Raw genomic sequence first — 25,304 nt, forward strand, 5'->3', positions numbered from 1 at the left:
TTTTTATCTATTATCATTATCATATTATTGCATGTGTCCTGTTTAGGCTAACTGGCCTTTAAAACTAATGGCTTTGATAGACACTTTTAGACAACTATGTATTCATTAACAGTTATTTTTAGCCAATTTAAACCTATTCAACCACACTCTAATTACTACTACTACCTATTAAGCTAAATTTTCAACTCTTTCAAATTGACCAGTTATTCATTAAAAGAGCTAATTAAGGTTTATGGCCAACTTTCTAAAAAAAAGTCGAATTTCACTCTTTTTTTTTTCTGTCCTTATTTTGACCAGATGCACTGTAAACCCATTCATCCACCTACGCATCAATCCATTCATCCATCCATTTTCTTCCATTTATCCAGTTCAGGGTTGCAGATGGCTACGGGGTGCCTGACTGAATAGAGAATGAATAAAACAACGAGAAAAAAGCAAAGATACTTTATTGTTCCCCAGTTGAAAATTACTTGTTTTTTGTTTTTCTTTTTTTTTTTAAGTCTTCAAATGGGAGTAAAGAAGTTTGAAGGCAGTGAGAGATAAAGAAAAAGAGCTGAAGAATGTGTGTGTTTGCAGGCACACAGGGGACTTTCAAAACCACACTCAAAAAATAGGATCTTCAAAGGTAGCCAGCTCATAACCAGAACAGCAGGTCTGTGAAAGGAAAATACTAAAAGACACACAAAAATAACATACCAGGTAAGAGAAAGAATGAAAACAAACCTCCAACACTGACTGTTTTCAAAAAGGGAACAAAACTTTTAAGTGAGTATAGAGTGTAGGCAGAGAACTCGGAGGCGACTGGCATGGGAAAGAATGATAGGAGTGGACAGCTATACACAGAGGTACATGTGTACAGGCAGACTAAGAGTCTTTAGATGTTGATAAATGGGCAAAAATAAAGGAAGCACACATTCCCACATAAATACTAGGTTGACCTAATTGCTAAGTCATGAATAGATGACTGATTTTGAGCACAAATGTTCAGTCTGTTGTGACAGGATGTCTAAATATTAATACAATATTGTTGTTTACTCATATTTTCCTAAAGCTGACAGGACCTGAGCCAAAGCAAAAGGACACAATAACACAATCCGTTGCCAAAAAACAGGACAACTATTATTTTTAGGTTTGCCCCATACCTTGTGCTGGCATGATAACAAACATCACATAATAAAAGGAAATTATAATCATGTAGGTGTGTGATATAAAGGACAGGTAGGAGTACAAAACAAGATGCTGCTCTTACAAAAGATGTAAATTATTTCGAACACTTGCAAGTATGAGCAGCGAATGGGAATGAGACAGCAACAGGAAAGCACAGAGAGGTGGGAATAGATTCTTGTGAGAAATATGGGCATCTGACAGACAAAACGCAAACACTGGAAAATGGCTGACACACTGCTGATTGTTTACGGGCTTTACAAGATATCTCAATCGGTTCCTTTATTGGCCTCATGAGGTGTTGGGGGGAACACGGAAGGGAAGGCGAGACGGAGGAGTTACATTGCATCCTGGGTGAGTCCAGTAAAGCTTGGGTTGGCTTCCAACCCTAACTCTAACACTGATGGATCTGCTAACACCTTACCGCGGTGCAGCATGGCCGAGCCATCTCACTGATCTTACTCTCTCCACCACTAATCTATCCATCTCACACAGACAAGACAGACCCACTGGATGTATCGCCTTCCAATCATCCCATCACGGTTAACCGCAGTCAAAAACGAAAGGAAAGAATAGAAAAAGTGTTAGAGAGAGAAATAGGTATTGATTTGATCAAATATACTGCTGTGAGCAGGTTTGGCCATGCTCAGCAGCTTAGCACCCCGAAATAGAAGGCATGAAGGAGAGACTTGGTGTGGGTGGCCTGTTTAATAAGACAGCAATGAAGAGGGGAAGCAGCAGTCATGACTGCAGCAAACAGAGGGAAAATGTTGCACAACAGGCAGAATTTCTGAAAAGGGGGAACCTTTTCAGAAATGTGTGTGGCAGAATGCACATTGAAACAGACCATAAAGAAGCCAACAGTCTGGCTCTATAATGCTTAATTTGAAAGTGAATGTGAAAGCAGGTGCGCATGAGATTAATGCTTCTGCTTGCCTCCAGATAGTCGTTCATACAAGTGTGACTAACATGGGAGTTTGTTTAAAACATGGTTGTGTGACTGCTTGGGTTTCTAGGGGTTACCTTGGTGAATATAGTGTGATTAGAAATGATGCAACAATAAAATACCGTGCGTGTGCGTGCATCCGTGTGTGCATGTGTGCATATGTGCAGAACTGTCTCCCTCTGGCAACGTGACAGGGATATGACTGGTTGTAATTGCCTGCTCCACTCGACTCAGCGAGGGGTTAATAATGCCAGTAGCCCCTTATTCCTACAGTCACCTTCCACTGTACTGCTCTGACAGTTGCATTCACTCTGGCCAGAATAATCACGTATAGTAAATAAACAAATGTAGTTGCATCTATCTTTACTCATGTATCATGTACAGCATCGGAACACCCTATAGGTCTGCTGCTTTGCACGATTCGCCTCCAGAATCAGATCATTAGATACTTGGTACATTCTCCATATTATAAATAGCCCAGAAGGCTTAATGGCAGTGCTAGGCATTGGAATGACTTAAGATTTGATAGACGCAACAGTCCCATAAGCCACATTCCCATCATACCTTAAGCTCAATTGGATTTAAACCACATTTTACATCAGGGTTTAAGACATCATCAGCTGCTATAAATTACTAATCATACTACTGTTGGGAAGTATAATATGTGTCAGCTGGAACTACTAGACACTTATCACAGCTCAGATACTGAATGGTGTGATATTCATTTAGGAATGTAAAACAAGCATTCAGTATTCATTACAAAAGATTAACACTTTCAGGAAATACTTTGAGGCTCAACTCACTGATTTGAAAGCAAGAGTTCTGCTCTGCTTCCCAGGGAGGAGCACAAAAACCATCTCCATTAAAAGACCCTGTAGCCCCGTGTTCCCCAGCGAATGTAAGAGATTGGCAGCATCTAATTACATTCTGATGGGGTCTGTTCCTTTAAGGTACTAAGGTGCTATTCCATGAAGAGAGGCATTCTGAGTCTCCCAGGTCTCCAACTTGCTACTTTTAGGATCACCGTTTAAATTGGGTCCTGGAAAAAGGTGCTGATGGTGTGTTGAGAGGAGATTGGGCTGCTATGATACTGGAACCGCAAGGGGAATTAAAATGCTGTCATGCCGCAAGCAATAAAACCTATCTAAGCATCACCTGGGATTTTCTTCTTCACTAGAGCATATATACACAAAGTTGCAAAGTACTATAATGTTCCTGTGGAGTGACCACCTGCAGATGTAATAAAAAGCTAAATATGTAACTTGGAAGAGATTATATTTGAGGGATCATGCTGGTAAGTCGGCTGTATCCACGTACACAAATGGGGTTAAAGCATCTTACCTTCACGCTCAGGGTGCAAAATAGGCTTATTACCACTCCATCATGCCTACTGTGTTTATGTTAAGCTTTTACAGTTGAATTCTTTGTTTTAGGAGACATTGCACTTTCACCATCTTAAGGAATCGCTCACTTTTCCACAATGTGCGCCAGAGCTTTCTTGTCAATAAAACTACACGTCTGCAAAACCCAGACAGCAAGAAGAACAGCGTAACAACTCGGGGGCCTGTCTGGAGAAAGGTATAGCTTGAGAAATAATCTCAGATAATGGCATCTGCTGAGGTGGAACTGTAATTTTATGATTTCATGTGCCACAGTGTGTATGATTGCAGCTGACACTGTTGAATAGAGAGCATGGGTGTGTGCGTGTGGCTATGCACACAGTGCAAGACTTGACAGGAAAGTGTTAATTCAACAAAGAAGAATAAGATCCATTCTGAGAACAGGCATGCAGTTCTATTCCAGCAGAGTCAAGGTCCCGGTGTAATGTTTCCTTCTTTTTATTCATTTCATATATAAAGATACGGTTAACGTCAGTGAGAAAAATGTTACTTTAAAGGACAATGGCAGCCGCACATATGTGACCATGACGTGGAGTGTACTATTGACAGTGTATAAATTACAAATACTAGCAATAATAATACAAATTCGGTTGTGGATATGTTAAGTAAGTCTTTCTAATAATAGCTGTTAATAATTGCTGTATGTGTGGCGATGTTCAGGCAAAGCTTTGTTCAGATTGGCCCACTCGCTATGGAGGAGATACAGCCACAATCGTACTACTACGATGTCCAAAGAGATCGTGATAAGATTAACTGTAGTAAAATTACTCTAAGTACAAGTGAAATATTTGGATTGTGGATATGAAAACAGGGCTCATACACAAGCAGCACAGAAAAACATCAAACTACCACCTTATGAAAGAGTTATAGAGTATATTTGATTAGAGAACCACTAGCATATTTTAGGATTTGTTTCCCAATGGCTGATACAACATCCCAATCCTTCACACACAGAAACCTTTTACCTCTAATTGTACCATCTGCCGTGTAAGATGTTTTATAATCCTGCGCTGGAGATAATGCATTACAAACAATCAGAGATAGAACAATCACTCTGTGCATTTCTGAAATCCAGAAGAAGAAAAAAACAGACAAAAAACTAAAGCTCCAGATATATGAAGCATCTGCAAGTACCTGAGGCAACTCATTATAACTTCGGCAGTGAACCAGAGAATTGCGCAGTATAGCCACATCCGTTACCAGTCACAACAATCATCATCTAGCCAACTGATATTTCACAAATCTTTAGCTTTATGCTTGGCCAACAAATAATTGTTTGTGGTTTTTTTGCAGCTTCTGTTTACTGCAAACCAAACCAACTCTATGTCAGCAGATCACACTTGTGGGAGTGGGTTTCAGCTTGGTACAGATATGAGGCAACACATCAAAGCTCCCAGCTATTCTTTTTGGGGCTCCTACTGTCTGTGAACCACATGATCTACCAATAGCAATATCATACATTATATGGTTTAGTTTTTAAGCTTGGCAAACTTTTTCACAATCATTTGATATATAGGTATATTTATATAGCTGTATGTTAATTCATAATGCCAATAATGATTAGCTAGAAACATAAAAGCTGCTCTGAATAATCAATATTTTTAACATAACCATTAGGCAAAGAGTCACAGAGTCAGCAGGTTTCCTTTGAGCAAGGTCAAAGGTATGTGGGAACTAGGGTGAACGTAATAAGAAGGTTCAAAAGGAGCGTATGTCAAACCTGTGTGTGTATGCGTGTGCACTTTTTCCTGACACTGTGCTATGTACTCAGCATTTAGACAGTACAGATACATTGCTGATGAAGACCACACTATTGGGACATCATGGCAATGCCTGTACATACTGTTTGGGCGAGTAGGGTACTGCTTCATAGGAGCACAGTGGCCTATCACACCAACCTTAATTGCACTGCTAGCCTCTGCAACACTCTCATTTCATCTACCTGTCTAATTGCTGTGAAGGTAGCGGGAGGGCCACGTGATGATGAGAGCCTGGTCACAATGTTTAGTGGGGAGACAATAAATTACACAATGCTTCTGTGAAGGGAACACAGTCTGGCTCCATGAGGGTTTGAATTTCTCTGCTGTGCTCAAATCAAAACACATGTATTCATTTTTAAAGCATTTCAAGCTGCATGTTGGCTCTTAAATCTTAAAGTGTCACTGAAACACTCTAGTTAAAGACAGAAGTACGGTGGCCCTGAGAGGTCAAATGCACTACAACTTGAAAAGGTCAAACACCAGCAAACAGAAAAATGCTGCAGAAGCATACAAAACACAGCAGAGGTTGAATGATACACAATGAAAGTAGAAACAAAAAAAAAAAACACAGAACTGTTTTTGGGTGGACAATGTTACAGCTGTGGAAGTGACAGAAACCAAAATGTGCGAAAAAGTAGCATGAAGGCACACTTAAGAGACACCTAAAACAAGAAGAGGATTCATCAGTGTTGGGAGGAAGAAAAAGATGCAGATAATGTGTCTTTTAAACACATGATTCATATAACACTCTAGACACATTTGCTGTTAGCTGTTTATTGTTAGCTTATCACTTCCACAGCTGTTCTGTTATGTTATTGCCCCTAAAAACAAATTTTGTTTTGTTTTCTTGTCTTTTTCAGTGTGCATGTGTGGGTTTTTTTTCTATATCTGTTGCGTTTTGTTCAACCTTTGTTGTGTTTTGTGTGCTATTGTAGAGATTTTCTATTTGCTGGTGTTTTCTTAAGTTGCAGTGCGTTTGACCTCTCCGAGCCACCGTACTGAAGTCTGTAATGAAAATTTCTCATATGCAGTTACTGATGTATATTAAACAAAAATGTTACCCCAAATAGGGAAGGTAGTACAGAATACCTTGAACCTTCATTCTTGTTAATGGCCAGCAGGAGGCGACTTGTTGCAGAAATTTTTTTTGGCGTATAAGGAGTAGAAAAAGAGCTTGCATCTTATTTGATGTAATACTTCAATCAAAATGTTCCTTGTTTGTTTATGCTTTCAATGATCATTTTCAAGTATTTTTTAATAAACAGAGCAGTTTATTATAGATCGCGGTTCCATTTTGAGATGACAAAATAGAAAATGATGGTTTGAATACCGTGTGATTCAAACTCCGAGTGTGTGAAAACACATGATTTTATGGTAAGATCATCTCGACTCATGTGGTTTTAGAGTAAAACAAAGACAAGATGATCAAAATGCTCAACTCAAAGTTTTTAAAGTGCAAGTGCATAAACTTGTAGCTATGGCCATCTTCCACATACAGCCTATGGTTTTTCTGAGTACAAAGAGCAAAGAAGTACGCAGTGTGCTCAAAATATTTTGTATTCACTCCCTGCACAGCTGCTGCTCCCACTTATTCTCCACTCATCCTGGGAGAAAAAGTTGCTTCAGTTCTCGCCAAGGCAAACAATGCCGCACTTCAGCTGTGTTATACAACACAAAGTGAAATTTAAAGGCAACACAAAAGCGCACAAAGTCAACAAACCTGAAACAAAGACCTGTCAACTTAGGGTGAACATGTTTTAACTTGAGCACAATTTTGCAGTTACCCCAAGCTGTAAAGTAGTATCTGACTCCACAAGATGAATGTGCAGAGACAGCATCAAAAGATGCGGGTCTGAAGGGAAATGAGAGAAACAACAGGAGCTCCTTGTAAAGCCTGGATTTAGTCAGTCTGAACTGTCACAAACAAGCGTCACAAACACAGTCACTTTCTGCTGTTTTAGCGTCTTTACTGCCATTTTGGGACATGCACACTTGATGTAAGTGGCCAAAAGACAAAGCAAATCACAAGAAAAACCAAATGCGCTTAGAAAGCCAAAGCCTGCCCAAAAGGTACTCCACTGCACAAAATCACATCACCCCACTCACTGCCACTCTGCACCACTTATATAACCTGTAAGACCTCTATATGAGTCCGAGATTGAAATTCTGGTGAAGTAGATGAAAACTGGCAGGAGCTATTACATATATTCTGTGTAATGTCACCTCAAGCAGGTCTCTTATCACTTGGAATATACCAATGGAATGCACTGGGGGCATGACTGGAGTCCACCATATCTAGAATTGGGGAGAGGTGAATACAGACTCAAAAGCAGTCAAAAATAGAAAAGCGATCTGGTCATAAAGAATATTTTTATGTGAAATATTAAAATGTGCTTATTAGTCCAATTGATGTTAATGCCTTCCAAATAAAAACTGGCAAACCTCACATCTCATTATATAAGATGAGAAGATTTTGGAAACTTTGAGTGCTTTGAGCTCTGAGCTTTGAGGCTACCAGTGCAAGCAATTTACTTTTAAGTTAAAGGCAGTTAAAAAAAAAAACAAAAAAAACAACTCAAAGTAATGAAATATCGAAAATTAAATTAGACAGAGTAAATTTATGACGGAGACTATAAATCTATGTGCAACAAGTAGAAGAATATTTTAGACTTTGCAGGGTATAATAACAGTGTGGACTAAAAATACAGGGAGTGCAGAATTATTAGGCAAGTTGTATTTTTGAGGAATAATTTTATTATTGAACAACAACCATGTTCTCAATGAACCCAAAAAACTCATTAATATCAAAGCTGAATATTTTTGGAAGTAGTTTTTAGTTTGTTTTTAGTTTTAGCTATTTTAGGGGGATATCTGTGTGTGCAGGTGACTATTACTGTGCATAATTATTAGGCAACTTAACAAAAAACAAATATATACCCATTTCAATTATTTATTTTTACCAGTGAAACCAATATAACATCTCCACATTCACAAATATACATTTCTGACATTCAAAAACAAAACAAAAACAAATCAGCGACCAATATAGCCACCTTTCTTTGCAAGGACACTCAAAAGCCTGCCATCCATGGATTCTGTCAGTGTTTTGATCTGTTCACCATCAACATTGCGTGCAGCAGCAACCACAGCCTCCCAGACACTGTTCAGAGAGGTGTACTGTTTTCCCTCCTTGTAAATCTCACATTTGATGATGGACCACAGGTTCTCAATGGGGTTCAGATCAGGTGAACAAGGAGGCCATGTCATTAGTTTTTCTTCTTTTATACCCTTTCTTGCAGCCACGCTGTGGAGTACTTGGACGCGTGTGATGGAGCATTGTCCTGCATGAAAATCATGTTTTTCTTGAAGGATGCAGACTTCTTCCTGTACCACTGCTTGAAGAAGGTGTCTTCCAGAAACTGGCAGTAGGACTGGGAGTTGAGCTTGACTCCATCCTCAACCCGAAAAGGCCCCACAAGCTCATCTTTGATGATACCAGCCCAAACCAGTACTCCACCTCCACCTTGCTGGCGTCTGAGTCGGACTGGAGCTCTCTGCCCTTTACCAATCCAGCCACGGGCCCATCCATCTGGCCCATCAAGACTCACTCTCATTTCATCAGTCCATAAAACCTTAGAAAAACCAGTCTTGAGATATTTCTTGGCCCAGTCTTGACGTTTCAGCTTGTGTGTCTTGTTCAGTGGTGGTCGTCTTTCAGCCTTTCTTACCTTGGCCATGTCTCTGAGTATTGCACACCTTGTGCTTTTGGGCACTCCAGTGATGTTGCAGCTCTGAAATATGGCCAAACTGGTGGCAAGTGGCATCTTGGCAGCTGCACGCTTGACTTTTCTCAGTTCATGGGCAGTTATTTTGCGCCTTGGTTTTTCCACACGCTTCTTGCGACCCTGTTGACTATTTTGAATGAAACGCTTGATTGTTCGATGATCACGCTTCAGAAGCTTTGCAATTTTGAGACTGCTGCATCCCTCTGCAAGATATCTCACTATTTTTGACTTTTCTGAGCCTGTCAAGTCCTTCTTTTGACCCATTTTGCCAAAGGAAAGGACGTTGCCTAATAATTATGCACACCTGATATAGGGTGTTGATGTCATTAGACCACACCCCTTCTCATTACAGAGATGCACATCACCTAATATGCTTAATTGGTAGTAGGCTTTCGAGCCTATACAGCTTGGAGTAAGACAACATGCATGAAGAGGATGATGTGGACAAAATACTCATTTGCCTAATAATTCTGCACTCCCTGTATAGGCTGGTGTTTCTGTGTATGATACATCGGTGATGACAGTTTAGATTTAGGTGTTGTATTATATTGCAGAATTGCTTTTTCACAAGATTCCACCACTTGCGACTCAGTTTTTTTTCTTTAATGACATATAAATACTTATGCTCTGTCATATGTCTTAGAGACATGCATTGGCTGCCCTCCAGCATCAGGCATAGAGGCAGAGAGATAGGAACGACAAAGTCTGGTTCTGGAGGTTGGAAAGCGCTGAATCGGCTAGAAGACCGTGGTTCAAGTTCTGTTCAGCTTTGTGTTTCCACCCTTGCCCTGTTTTGTCTTCACTTGCTTTGTACTTTAGCAGTTGCTTGCTAGGTAAGGTACCAAAAGCTGTTTGGTTAGGTTTAGATTAAGTTGCTCATTCACAGTAACCTCACGCATAAACCCCCCCAAAACAAAAGCAAAACAAAGTTGAATGCATTTATATGTGGCACCAGGGGAGATCTTTTCAGTCATCCATTTGTGATAAGATGGAAGTAAAAGACCGATCTCACCATTATCATACACCTGATGCAGCACATCACCAACACCACAGGACACCTTGTGCATATCTTTTAGATCATAGCAGAATTAGTTCTCTCCCTCTCTCTCTCTCGCTTAATCATGCCTCTATCTTTGCATTGCAAACTCACAAAGAGACGCACTATCACCCTCGATTAGGCTCTGTTTTAACATTTTAACATGAACGGAAAACACGATGACGGGTCCATACCACTGGGATTCGGCTAATCATCTCCATGGCAACTCTGCCCTGTCAATGCCCACACCTGTCACAGCGTGAGTCTATCCAGCTTGCCGCTGGGCTGGAATTCCACCTGTCCACTTTGCTTCCTCCAAAAATGCACAAGCTGCAGCTTTGACAAGCCACTGGAACCTGAGGAGGTGCTCTGTGCACTCACACAGGCGCACACATGCGCACTGACACGTCTCATGCATAATCACACATGCAGCAAACGGCCCTTGCACAGGACTAATGAAACATGAAAAGTGGCAACGTATAAAATCACAGCGTGTTAGCGCTGAATGTCTGTCAGATTTTTTTTCTCAGCAGGAGCAAATAAAAAAATGTATTTTATAAGATATGACTATTCAGATAAGAGATTTCAATCACCATTTTTTTGGAACAGCAGTTCTCAAATCTGTGGCTGGAGAACCTTACAGAGGAAAAAAAGATTCAAGGAGCTGCTCAAAAATATGTCCACTAAAGCTTTTTAGTCTAGTTATTTCAGAACTTTCATGAAAACAGAAACACATTTAAATTTTAATTTTGTTAATAGTGACATACATTTAAATTGACTTTGATTTTACACATAATATATGTGGACTTAGTTTAACAGCATTAATGCATTGACTGGATTTGTTTGCTAGCACCTGAGGACAAATTTTGGTCCATAGTTGCAACTTAATGAGGCCCTATGAGGATCCCCAGATCTCACTTCAAGAACCATTTCTTTGAGCTACTAAGAGGTAGGAAATATAGGAAGCATTCTTTGCATCAAGAAATTCTGTACAAATCAACACCTTGACACAAATATATTAACTGTATGGCTGTGGCTCCAGAGGTAGAGCAGGTTGGCACACATTAACACATCAGATCCCACAATACCAAGGCTCTTTTCTTCTGCTCCGGCAGAGCAGAGCATTCGACTTGTTGGCTTGCAAACACAAAGTATCCTCCCCTGTATAGAGCAGGAACGGAGGGGGGGATGGGTGCAACAGAGAGCCACTCTGCTGATGATGAGGCCAATGTGCTGGGGCAGAGGAGTCTGCGCCCTCTGAACGCTGAGTTACGCAGTGGAACTAGACCCCCTCTGTGTGTGAGCTGCAAAGGGCAGCCACTTTGTGTGTGTGTGTGTGTACATTTCTTTGAAAAATGGTGACTTAGACATTTCACATTACATAATACAGGTAAGTAAAAGGTTAAAAGAAGGTGTGTTGAAGTGTCTGCATGGTAATGTTGCAAAGACAAGGAGAGGGAGACAAATGGAGGGCTGTAACAGGGTTGCAGAGGTGGGTCGGGATGGAAAAAAAATATGAGATTTGTGATGTATGATTCTGAGTAAAAGCAATCATGAACTTGAGGAAATCCTTGCGGGCCCTCCTGTAAAGCGCTATAAAACTGCAGCTTTAGATGCTCTGAATCAATACGATCTGCCAGCTCTTGCTCTTTCTCCATCCCAAGGGCCACACATTATGAAAAAAACATTACATAAAAAGGCAAATATTACTGTTGGGAAGCAGTTAGTCACAAACACACAGCTTAATGAGCACCAAGTAAGAACCTCAAATTGCGCAGTCACTGCCCTGCAAAGATTCCTTTTTCATCTTTGCACAAAGAGTTACTAACACGGAATCTCAGCAAATTAACTGTTCTCTGCGGTCGTATTGTGGCAGTTTCTTATCCCTTGTGCGATCAATATTAATCAGAGATGTGAATTATCTCAGCGATTCAAGGCAATTAATTTGTTTTGGGGGTTTTTTACAGCCCCCCCCCCAACCCAAACCTACCTATCTGTTCCCAAGGAGGCCCATCCTTTAGCTTTTCCCTGCCAAAAGGCTTAATTAATTGTATGTAGTGAGTCTATAGGGCCTGTTTTTTTCTTTTCTTTTTTTTCTTTTTGGCTTCCTGTTGATTTTCCTTTAGCTTTAGCCTCGCCCAAGCCCAGTCATGCTTATAGAGGCGCCCCAAACCAAAATGGCACTCACTACAAATATTGACACAGTCACCCAGGGGCTGCGCCAAACGAATGCTGCCCCAGTGACAGAGGCATCTGTGACTCCAAATGGAGCATGGCAGAGCACTCGAAGTAGGAGTGTACGATGTGTGACGTGGAGGAGAAGGACGAGGAGGCAAAGAAAGCAGATGCAGACTGCTTCATCTCCTTTTTCCCCCCAGTTCTTCCTGAGCAACTTACTCTGGTTATCTCTCCGACCGACTCTTGAGCCCATTCTATACATTTTATGATTATTTCTTGGGTTTTTTCTCCTCATTAGCCCTTTCTCCCTTGCTGAGCAATGGCCTGAGCTGATGATGACTGATTTGCAGGGAGCTGACAGCGGTTTCTACATGGCACGATTAAAAAAGTCTTCAGCCTGGATATTGGTGCGTTACTAAACAAGTGAATATGACCGTACTGCTATAGAATTTTGAAGCTGGGCACAGCTGTCCTCTTCTATCAATCCCAGCCTAACTGTACAGATCCAGAGAGGTAATAAGGACCCCGGTAGTCAATTAGAGAAACGGTACAATGGATGGATGGGGCTAGAACATAAGGAGGAATGGTGGAAGGAGGAGAACAGAACAGGAAGCTCGTTAGGGAAAGGCCGGCGCAGGAGAGGGAACGTGTGTTTGTGTATGTAAGGGGGGTGTCAGAGGAACAATGGCTCAGCCAGGGTGCAGTGATCCAGGAAAGATCAAGCTGTCGTGTGGCCCCCTAGTCCATATGTACTATTTAAACAGCATGCACACACAGCTTGACGTGCCACCATCAGTTTTCATACTGTGTGTGTGTTTGTTGGTTTTGATGTATGCTCTTGAACGCTTGCCTATCCGAGTCATTTGAGCAAAAGTGAGACGTGAAACGTGGAGACAGATAGGTGAGAGAGAGGTTACAGTGTGCAGTGACTGTGTGTGCGTGTGAGAAAATGAGGGGGGTGGCAGGTGGGTTGGGGTGAGGTGGGGGAGGGGGGGGGATTTAGTGCTGCCAGCGTTAGTGCATGACATGTGGGTGGATATTGAAGATGTTATTAGTATCACATTTGCAGGTCTTATAAAACTGCCACAGAGCTGGGTGGTTTTCATACGTCTTCAGCTGATATGTGTCGCGCTGTCATTTGTGTTGCCTTTCCAGCAGCTGCTGGGTTGATCATTCAGTGATGGCGCGGTAATTACTTGCCGTCTCGTTTCTCTGTTCTGCTTAACCTCCCTGTTGCACTTTGGTCAAAATTGGCCGTTTCATAACTTTATTTTCCAATAAAGAGTGGTTCTTCTTCTTTGCTGCTTGACCATAAGGCTTTAAAGGCACCCTCCACAGGTAATTGCCAAGGATGTAAAGCTAATGATTTCTCACTAATATTAACTATAAGGCTTTACATTATTTACATTCCTTTTTCGAGTGAGAAGTCTTCTGCAGCCACACTCCTAATCTCGCAACAAGTGATTATCTCTCAGATTCCCCATTTCTGTCCTCCCGGGAACCAATTTACACCTTGCTTGAGCTAAAATTTGCAAGCATGCTGCACTGCTGTTGTGAATGAAACACTTGATCTCATTTCGGATCTGGGCACGAATGGGAAAATCCAGCCTGGATGATGCTCTGCATAAGGAGGCTCTTCCTGAAAGAGCTGGAGGATACTCTGGAGATTGTCATGGGCAGCAGCCTTGACCAGTCTGGCAAGGGACGGAGAAACTCTGAGTCTAGACGCTGCTTGTTGAGCAACACAACTCAAAAACATTAGAAAACACAGTGAGATGCCAAAGAGATGCTGAACCAGTCATGAAAAGGTTCTGCACATTGCATACACTGCACATCATGGCTATTGCATAACTTCCATAACTAAACTCAATATTTTAGATGGAAAAAACTCATGCACTTTTATGATAAATTAGACACTGAATTCTAAATGATCACAAAGGTTGTGCTGATGTAAAGAATATGTTTTGATTCCAAGGAAACTAAGATACTGGTATGATTGAATATAAAACTCTTTCATGGCTGAATACTTTAAAGTTCAATATATACCTCAGACATTTACTCTAACTAAAGTAACCATTTCTCAGTCTTATTTCTGCTGCTCTCTAAATGTATTTTTATCAGTCACTACTGTGGTAAGTGGGTTGGCTTTACTTTTATTTGAGCAGGATTAAAGTTATACCTCCTCCCAGCCCAGAGAGTTGCCAGCTTGTTTTAATGGTTTTTTTTGTTTGTTTCTTTGGGGGTGGAGTTGTCATTATTGTTGTTGTTGTGGTGCTCACGCTAATGCAAAGATTACAATGAAAACAGCAACATCTGCTTCTAGAAGTTTAATCCCTCTGGATAATCCAAAGAATATCTTGTTTTATAGTTTCCATCAAAAGTAAATGGCCTGTATTTGTATAGCGCTTTACTTAGTCCCTGTGGACCCCAAAGCGCTTTACACTACATTCAGTCATCCAGCCATTCACACACTGGTGATGGCAAGCTACATTGTAGCCACAGCCACCCTGAGGCGCACTGACAGAGGCGAGGCTGCTGGACACTGGCGCCACCGGGCCCTCTGACCACCACCAGTAGGCAACGGGTGAAGTGTCTTGCCCAAGGACACAACGACCAAGACTGTCAGAGCCAGGGCTCGAACAGGCAACCTTCCGATTACAAGACGAACTGCCAACTCTTTTGCCACGAATAATAGAGCTCCCAATGAAAAATCTTAAATTGGAAATTGGCTCAAGTTATGATTTTTTTTTAATTCAGCTTGAGAGGCTGGGACTGTTATGAACATCTTCTATCAGCCATTTATTCACTTAATCCAGATTACCATACAGTGGGACTGCTGGAAACTACTCATTTGGAAATTTTATGGTGCTCAGTGGGAAAAAAACCCAACAAATTTAATAAATATAAGCAGGTTTAGAAGGTTTGGCTTTGCTATCCTCCTTCTATCCTCTAACCAGCTGGGGTTTAAAAAAAAAGGATGGGCATCAACCATGATTTGTGAGTTGCTCATCTGGGTTAAAAGCAGCCCTACTACTGCCATTGGTGACAACATCAGCCATAACCAATTGTAGCAGTAAAAAAGCACTGACTTTAAATTAAACAAGAAGCTAGTTTGTGCTTATTTACTGCTCTCTACTTACAGGGTGGAAGCAGAGCAGCAGCGTACACGGTTCTTCAAATGAAGATCCAGTATCCCCTACTGTAAAGTTTTAGAGTGATTCCCTGCGCTAGCAAATCCATTACATGATTACCAAGCTCCTATAGCAGAAAGACAGAGATACTACTGGCTATGTCTGACCTGTTAATCCAGATTCTAAATGATGCCAAGAACCAAAGAGACATGAATCATTGTCGCTGTTAAGTAGCATGTACCAGTTCACCCACCGGCTGCCGTAGCAAGAGTTTGTCTCGGCTCAGTGGGGGAAAAAGTAAAAAACAAAACAAAACAAAAAAACAATGGAGGGAATTGTTTAACACGGCGCACAGATGGCGACTTGGGGAAGCAAAATAATCGAGATCGCCGCTAACACGTGTGCTACACTCCATAAATTAAAGAGGATCCAATGGCAGGAAATGCGGGGTTTGAGGTGGAGAGCGAAGAGAGCGCTCACAATGCATGCTCAACAGATGGGTAGAAAATAAGAGAGACGGGAGCAGAGCTCGGAGGCTCCTCTGCGCTCCCGTTGTCGCGTCCCGTTTGTCATCCCCGCTCAGCGTCACCGGAGCCACCTGCTCACTACCGAATGTGGGAGGGGGGGGGGCATCTGTGGGGCCGTTTTCTCCGACTAAACCCTGGCACACTTATTTCACTGAAAACAGCACCGACTTAGACCGAGAGAGGCACTGCGGCAGACGCACGGCACAGTCAAAGAGGTGCCCACGAATGCATTTTTCACCCACCCCATCAAATAATCAGACCCAGGAGTTTCATCAAGCAAGCGTTCAAAGGGCTTTCTGTTGCGTGCTGTGATGCTAGTACGGATGTTAGCCCCCCCCTCCTCGGTTATTCAATCCCACGATCAGTGGCGTCTTTAGTACATCCTGGCTCTTTAACATTCAATCGGAGAAGGCACCCACTCACCCAGGCGCAGAGCGCTCGCTGGGGGGTGGTGGTGGTAGGGGCTTAGCATCAGTACCTCGATCATAAAGATATAGATACTGCGACCGGCCGACGATCATTGCAAGCATCCCTAAACCTTTCGTGTAAACGTCGACGAGAGATCCGCACGTGGGAAGAGGTCTGGTGTGTGGACCTTTATCTAAATTAAGAATGACATCGTGCCCCCCCCAACACACACACACACACACACAAAAGAAACCGCTTCTTTCTTTTGTTGAGGTGTTGAATGCAGGGTTGTGCTGATGAGACTGCATCAATAAAGCGAGAGGCGAACCAGTGTGTTGCAAGCTGGAAATAAAATTGCCTGTGCGGGGTACGTGCCCACGGTGCTCTCTGTGCAAGTGTGTGTTTCTTTCGGCCACTGCGGAAAGTTACAGGTCTGACAGCGGGTTTTAAAGACAGACTTACAGTTCTCAGCGTCTCCCACTGAGGGATTCGGCATTCAGGGAGGATTGTGCTTTCAAGCAGAGTTCTATTAATGGGATCTAACTCAACGGCTCAGGCGTGTTTGGGGATTTTTTTCCCTACTGTGACCGCTACTTTCGCTCAGGTCCACGGATCACATACCCTCCCCCTTCCCACCCCCCACCCAACACGGATAACTATCCATACAGCTCAGTCTTGTGAAACTGCCCCGGACGGGCGAAAAATAACTGTAGGCTACTGCAGCCTGAACGTTAGACTATATGCGTCATTAAAATCGGACTTCCACACAGCATGGATGACATGAATGAAATAAATAGACAAACCGGCAGTGTGGATGGCGCAAAGAAACAGTATCCCCCCCCCCCTTTTTTTTTTTCAAAAAAGCTTTGAGTTGTGTGGGTAAAGCATGTTACCTGATCGCTGTCAGCAGCAGTTATTTGATGCGACGGCTATTCCCCGATCGGTTCCGCTGATACAAATTAAGTTTCCCATCCATGGCACGTCTCAGACTGAGAGGGGATACTATCATTCATTCACCCTCGCAGCCGCGCGGAATCTTCTTCCAACAAATGTTCTCCGCGAGGCATCCCACTTTGGCGTGTCCGAATCAAACCCAGAAACAATAAGTGTGGAAAACAAATCAATGATTCGATCAATTAAAAAGAAAGAAGAATAGCTACGGACATGAAATAATAATGATCAATTTAAAAGAAAAAGCATCCACAGATCAAATGAAAGAACAGAACAGAACAACGCAAAAAATAATAATGCGATGGTGAAATGAAAGAAGAAGGACTTCGTTATTGTAGGTGTCCAGTTTTGTTAGAACATTTAAAATAATAATAATAGTAGTATTAAAAAAATAAATAAATCCACGTCATATAATCTCCATGGTTTTACGCGTATATTCCAAAGCAGTGTGGGGACGCGCTCACAGTTAACAGCGCCGCAATAGCAGGGGCAGAGTGGGATAGCGGCTTTATTTTCAACTGATGCTCGGTACTCCAAGTCCAAGGAAGCTCTTCTTTTGGTTGAAGCTGGGAGAGCGAGTAGGGGCAAAAACAAGAGAGGGGCGGGGGGGGGAATTGGAAATTTAAAAAAAAACAAAACAAAACAAAACACAATTTTTACTCCTTTAACTGCCTCTATTCTCTCCTCTTCTCCGTCACGGAGTAAAGCGTGTCTGCGAGTCTTGCCTGCTCTGGCATTTAGGATGGGTATCCACAGGCAGCGGCTCACAGTCGGGCATCTGGCTCCCCTGCAGTCGCTTCACAAGCGGAGGACAGAGATGCGCGCCCTCGCTGCCCTCCGCCGGGGATCCGAAGCGCGTTCACGGCGGAACACCCCCGCCCCCCTTCTCTCTCCCCTCCTTCCTGCTCGTCCTAGCCTCAGTAGCATCACCCGTAATGACGTCAGCACGCGCAGCTTCCAAATACAGCATGTGCACGGGCCCAGATTTATTCAAATCATAGTTTTTTTTAAAAAGGATAATTCTGCATATTTATAAAGCTGAGACAATTCTCTGGCTTGTAACAGTTTACACTTATTTTTCACTGATATTTCTGCAACATCTTCCACGTGATCAGGAACAAAAAGAAACAAACAAAAAACAGTCAGAGATGATCAGTTAACAGTTATTTCTGCTAAATTTGCTCTGCACTTGCAGCTTTTACTGCAAAACCACACACTGCACAGCTAAGTCCACATGCAACACCCTTGTTACCTCTTCATGCCTTCTGTTTCACATGTTGTAAAACACTGAATAGATTTAGCACGATCACTTTTTTGTTTGTAACCAGTCTTGCAATACTGGAACTAAAAGGCTATCACATAAACAATAGAAAAACACACTCTTTTAATATTTCCATTTTGTGTTGTTTGCTGTTTTGTGGTTTTGTGTATAGAAGTGTCCTCTGCAGTTTACATGATGTGATTAGAGACTGGAGAGTGCAGAATGTTGCCTCATGGGCAGTGTAGTCCGTGCAGCAGTGAGAATGGACTGCCATACCCGTTATGTGTCTGTGAGCGTGAGGTGGGAGAAAAAGGAGAGCGGAAAAGTACGAGCTGTCATCGAGCAAAAACGGGAGCTGGAGGCATGTAAATATAATAATAACCACTGCAGCCAAGAAGAGTGCCTGACGAGCCCAGTTGTAAGTACGCTATTAAAACTCGACTGTACGCTGTGTTCGTGTTTTCCTCCGAAACAACAAGTTCCATTGCAGCAGCCTTTCAATGCCTCTCTCTGTCTCTCGCAAGCAGACTTGACCCAGACAACAAAGTAAAGCTATTTTTCGGCTACGAGCCGACACGGAACCGACGTATTAGTCAGAGGTCCCTTTACTACGGTTCGGAGTCGCGGACCTTCAGTAATAGTAATAAATCACACAGCAATAGTACATTCACGTAGTTATAAAATGCATGATAATATGTTAAGTAATCCAACGTATTCAGAATACGTTACTCTCATTGAGTAACGTAACGGAATACGTTACAGAATACGTTTTAGGGCATGTATTCTGTAATCTGTAGTGGAATACATTTTAAAAGTAACCTTCCCGACACTGCGTCTGGACAACTTGGTTTTGGGGTGCAGCTTCACTTGCAGACAGATATAGTTATGCAGTTTTGCCATATTTGAATGATTGAATCGGTTATAATGCAACCAAGCCAAAAACAGTCCAACCTTTCATGAATCCTTTTTTTCCACTTTTATTTTATGTAACAGTCAATATCAAGGTGTGACATCTGTGGACAAACAGAGAGAAGGTCAGGAGTAATAACGAACCACATGGCTCTGAAGACAAATGTGAACCGCTTTACTTTCACAGCTCGGATCTGAAAATTGCTCACCACTGGGCCCGTTTGAACGGAGCTGCAAATGACAGGGAGAAAAATAAAAGCTATCACAGAACTATGTCTAGCAGATTACAGCATGTCAGAGCCTGAATATTAACCACAAATTGTTCAGCTGCTGCAAGTTCATAAATTTGCCTTTAGAGTAACGCTCCGTTTTCTCTGTTCATCCACCTTTTTGTGACACAGTGGGCGGTCGGGTTTCTAGAGCAAATTTTCCTTTGGAAATTTGGCACTCACTTGCCACAAGACTTGGGGGCATTAAGTCAGATTCCTGAATTGCATTACGCAGATTCATTTTTAATTGGGAAATAATGATTTTTTTGTGGTGACACTAATATCGCGCTATTAAAAATGAAATGAGTCTGTATTCATTAAATGTGAGGACAGAATGCATGTGTCTGTATTTAGCAGCTTTATCAAAGGAAAACTTGGGGGGGGGGGTATGTCTGGATGTACAAGTGTGAACTGATCTGTTAGTCCTAAATTCCTCCACTCTCAGAGCTCTTATGCTTTCTATGAAGATTTTTTGCTTTTGTTGCCTGAGAGGATTCTGCCGAGAATTAAATTTATGGGCTCTTGAATTGGACCAAATGAAAGCACAAAGGAGATCAAACGACGGCACTGCCTATGACTGATATAATCATTCTCATTTATTAGAATTACAGAATGCCATCATAACTAATTCTGCAGCTATGTATGCATCTTTCTGCATGGTGGTGGCTGTAGCTCAGGTGGCAGAGCAGGTCAGCCACTAATCAGAAGGTTGGTGGTTCGATCCCAGGCTGCCTCCTAAGTATCCTTAGCAAGATACTAACCCCATGTTTGCCTACTGGTGGTGGCGCCAGTGTCCGGCAGCCTCGCCTCTGTCAGTGCGCCCCAGGGCAGCTGTGGCTACAATGTGAATGGGTGAATGACTGAATGTAGTGTAAAGCGCTTTGGGGTCCTTAGGGACTGAGTAAAGCGCTATACAAATGCAGGCCATTTATCTATCTATATATATAAGTAGTTAAAATGGATTCAGATAAGGTTAACTCTTCTAGTAAAAGGCAAATGACTGACTTTAGTTCTTCCTACAGAGCAAAGGCTCAGAAGGGCACATGCACATTGTTCACACAACTCACACATTAGTCGACCTTGCCATCCTCACGTCTCGATACATCATTTTCTGTTAAGGCAGCAGCTTAGAATAAAAGCATCACAAGGATGGGAACATTTTTTTATTGACTGCAACAACCTATTTTGCATCAATATTCTTGACAGAGATAAAATAATCATTCTTGGGACTATAAATGCTTGCCTTCATTGTAAAATTGTGGTGTCTGGCAGGTGTTTTTGTACTTTAGTACAAAATGCAAACCAAATGGGAACAGGTACAGTATAATACTATACATGGCCTTTTGTTTGATTGTGTGCCATCTATGTGTGCCATTTTGTGTTTTCACACATTATCATTCATTTGAATATTCAAAACAAAAAAAAAACAAAAACAAACTCTTGCATGTGATATCTGTTTCTGTGAAGGTTTAACTGAGAAATTGTGTTGTCTATTAAATCCCCATGAAAAGGTCATGCTCTGAGCCACAAAGCTTCACTTTAGTAGAACTTACATCTATAAAAATTGCAGCATAATCCTTATCTGTGTTCTGAAGGTTCTTCCAGAGGGGATTATTCATTAAATGTTCACAGCCTCATTTATCATTTTATGTGTATGAATATGGAGGAAATGAAGTTTCTAATGGATGGAGAAACAACATTCAACAACATTTCAACACATAGAAATACAAAATCTTTTTTTGTTTTTAATTTACATAATAAACTTTCTTTGCATGTTATTTATCTGATCCCCTCCTACCTGCGCCATGCCCCACTTTATCATATTTGATTTGTTGGAAATTAGATTCACTATTATTATTGAATTCTGATTCCACTGTCCTCTTGCAGAACTCGGGCTGGCTTTAACAACCATTACCATTGTGGGACTCTAAAGCCCACAGAAATGTCTGGCCAACAGTAATATCAGATCATAGAAATAAATGAATGTCAACACTTAATATTGCAGCCTGGTTTTACTGCCAAATAATGACCTTGTTATTTAAAGTAAACAGTGAACTGAAAGCTGAAATAATGACATAATGGACGCTGGATGATGGAAGGGACTTCTGAGTTTGCGAAGTTGGCTGCAATTTCAGCACCATGGAGAGCTCATGGAAGTTTCGAGACGCTTTTAGTGAAAACACTCAAACACACACACACACACACGCTCACCTGCCCACACAGACACACACAGACACACACAACAATGCTATAGCAAGTAAACAGAATAGTGCTCTCACAGAAAACAGTGAGTAAATATAATTTTAACTCTGGGCTCTTCTTCTGCAAGCAAAGTGAAAAGGTACCAAAACCTTCTAAAATTTTTGTTGGATGTCAAAAATCTTTTTTTTTTTAACATTTTCACAACTTTTCTGAGCTTTAAGTCAGAGATGTAAAGCTGTGATCACAATTTAACAGCCCTGAAGCTGAGCTGTGGTGATACTTCAGAAAACAGCCAGACCAGGCTTTTTATTGTTCATGCAACTGTATAGTTTACATGTTCTATGTGTTCTTTGACCTGATTATCTGACATTTGGTGTGACAGGGGGTGCGTTTCACTATAGACACTATGGAAAAATCTACTGCCAGAAACATTCTAGGGAGGATTGCAACATCAAGAAGCTAATTTGAGAAGACCACATGCTTTAGTGTTTAAATACAGAGTATTGACTTTTGCAAATAAACGCCAACCTCACCTCACTTGCATTTTTCTATTATTTAAGAAATAAGACGCACCAATGAAACGAGCATTTTCCTTTGTGGCAGCTGCAAGACTTAGTGTGTGCATATATGGAATGTACATATTTCTTTCTGAGAGCACAACCTTAACACATTAAAAGAAAAAAAAAAAAGCCAAAAGGCGTACCCACATCTCCATCATTGGCTCCCTAATCAGGACAACTGTAATTTTCTACTCATCTTCTCTGTAATTTTAAAATGCGTGCCGTGCCAGAAAATTGTTTGGCATGTGTTGATTAATTTTGTTGAGGCTAAATAGGCCCAGAACAATACAGTTTGATTTGTATCCCAAGAATCAGAGAAAGTTAAGGGCAGGCCAGAGCTTCAGAGTTTAGCACACTTTGTTCCTACAGTTTCTCCGCCTTCCTTTTGTTTTTTTAATGTTGCTACATTCAGGGAAATGTGTGAACCCAATTCAGTCTCAGTTTCTCTGACAACAAGCTAAACCTCCTTTTTCAAACTTGAATTTCACTTGAGGTAGATAGTATCCCCCCAGGACCTACTTCGTGTCTGTGAAGCACCAGCTGTTTAAATGTCCATACTTATTACTTGCCTTTAGGGTTTATGCACCCCCCCCCCGACCTCCTCCTCTATTCTTCTCTCTGAAGATTGCTTCTACACCAACTCGAATCAAAACACAACACAGACAAAATCATGTTTTTACCAAACGTCTCATCCATTCAGACTTTTAATTGCTACAGTTCAGCAACCCTCATGTCACCGTACCGCATTTCGAATCAAGAGAGAGCAGAGTGTCGTTCTGCCAACGTGAGTCGTTCTGCCAACGTGAATCCAAGCACAAAACATCTGCCCCAAAATATTAAAAAGAAACTTTTTTATTTCAGCTTCTTATGTTTCCTCAAATCTGTAACTCTGCCTATGTGCATTTAAGACCTTTAGTGAAGTGTATGCTTGCACATGTTTATTTTCGTCCGCAGCCGTAAACACGAATGGCAAATAAAAACTTGGGGGTACTTATGCTTGTTTGTGTGTGTTTGTCTAATGCTTGGCCTAGTGAATCCTCAGAGGGGTGGGAGCTTGGAAAAAAGCAGTGGTCCATGAAGTGAACTAGAGTTCCTCCCTGATCAAATGTGACAATTATGATAGTGTTCCTCGGTACAAAACTCCCCTCTGGCTCCCCCATCCATTCCATTCTCCTCTCCACTAATGCCATCTCCTCTTTCCATCCTTTACTTGCTGCCCTTTTCTCTTACATGCAACCTGTGCTCTGTCTTTTCTAAAATTTTCTCCTTTCCCTCGCCACAAACATTTTGCTCCTCTTGCTCCCCGCCCTTCAGTCCCTTTCGTGTTTTCTCTAGCCTCAAAAATATTCTGGTCCATTTCGAAATACTTCACGTATGTCTCAACAAACAATTGATGCATATGAATTCACTCTAAATGTATGAAATCTATATGATTGTTGTTGTTGTCTTTCAGTGCTATTCACACAAAGTAATCACAAATAAAGTGTTTGTTTGATATAAGCGGTGCAGTGGTTTGCCAGCACTTCCATAACTGTGATTAAAGACACTTTACACCTTTACACTTTTGATAAATGACTGGACACCTGAAGCTATGAGTCAGTATCCTTCCTAATGACTGTGCAGAGCTCTGCTTAGAGACAGCAGTGCTGTGAGTTAGACAGTAATGCTTCCATGTTAATGCACACAATGAAAGTGCAAACAGGCTGATTTGCAGCAGTGATACTATTTAGCATGTTGGCTCTTTTAGTTTAGCACGTTAACGTGACAGCTTTTCTCAACCGCTTTGGCACATTTGTCAGATTCACAGCTTGGAAGATAAATTTTCCCAAAACAGCTTATACATGTGTCAAAACACTATGGTTAACCTCCCAAAAAAGCCACCAGGCTCATCCAAAACCATGAATTCATGTGTGAAAAAACGTGTTTTTGAGTCAGCGAAGAAGTTCTTCACGCCAAAGTGAAAAGTTCTGTTTAGCCTTTCTAATTTGAAATGTTTACATACTTTGTCAGAATAACTCAAGAAATTCATTCCTCATCTTGTAATTTCAGTTCTGAGTGTATTCATTGAAACTGACTGCCTACTGTAAAAGACTTTTACTTTCCTGAGAATAACAGACCACTAATGTGTAACATTAAGATAACTGATGTGATGCTTATTTCAACGGCATGCACTATTATTTTACTTTAATATTTAGGTGATATGAAGGGTGAAAAAAATCATATTCTCCCAGTGGTCACACAAAATAATGGTGGGAAGCAGCTGGACATCCTTTTCACTCGTGTACCTAATGCTTCCCCTTGCGGTGTAACCATCATGTGAACTTTTCCATTATTTTCTTTTGTCTTCTTTTGCTACAGCATCACATACATCCTTACTCCTCATCATCTTTCATGTGCTGTTGCTTCAATAGCTCAGTAAAAAAAATATGACTGGTTGTGACTAGTTGTCCTAGGAATACAGTGATTTTTTTTCACTTTTGGTAGTCAATTGCCGGTAGTTGCAGCTACGTGTAACACTTTCAGCCTCTGGGATTTTTAATCACAAGGCAACAGCACAGAACGACTGATGCGAGGTAATCAGTTAGTCGTGGATCAACTTAGAGTGACTGCAATCATTCTCGTGCAGATTGCTAAAGGTTTGAAAATAATTGCCATCCACTTTATAGGCACAAACTGCCAACACATTGCAATCAATCAGTCAGTCTGTGCTGATGGGCCCAACTCGTCTGCGATGCGTCTCTTTGCAATAGGGGACTACGGTGGCCCCTAGAGACAAAGCACGTACAAACTCCAAAACACTTGCAAACTCCAAAACAC

General features: G+C 41.5%; 1 protein-coding gene across 22 annotated transcripts in view; it reads right to left on the bottom strand.

Annotated features, from left to right (window-relative positions):
• The window catches only part of adgrb2 (adhesion G protein-coupled receptor B2), a 252,436-nt gene extending 234,290 nt beyond the window's left edge, over positions 1-18,146 (bottom strand). For 19 of the 22 annotated variants that reach the window (XR_006055071.1, XM_014338046.2, XM_042226361.1 and 16 more), the window contains exon 1: positions 17,229-18,145. The gene's annotated coding sequence lies outside the window, so the exon portion shown is untranslated. Of the gene's footprint in view, positions 1-17,228 lie in introns of all 22 variants that reach the window. The other 3 variants (XR_006055069.1, XR_006055070.1, XM_014338041.2) reach the window with 1 other exon arrangement.
• Between the last annotated feature and the right edge of the window lie 7,158 nt (positions 18,147-25,304).

The sequence above is a fragment of the Haplochromis burtoni genome, unplaced genomic scaffold, assembly GCF_018398535.1.
Source record: "Haplochromis burtoni strain Fernald_Lab_line unplaced genomic scaffold, NCSU_Asbu1 Contig_208, whole genome shotgun sequence".
Classification (NCBI taxonomy): domain Eukaryota; kingdom Metazoa; phylum Chordata; class Actinopteri; order Cichliformes; family Cichlidae; genus Haplochromis; species Haplochromis burtoni.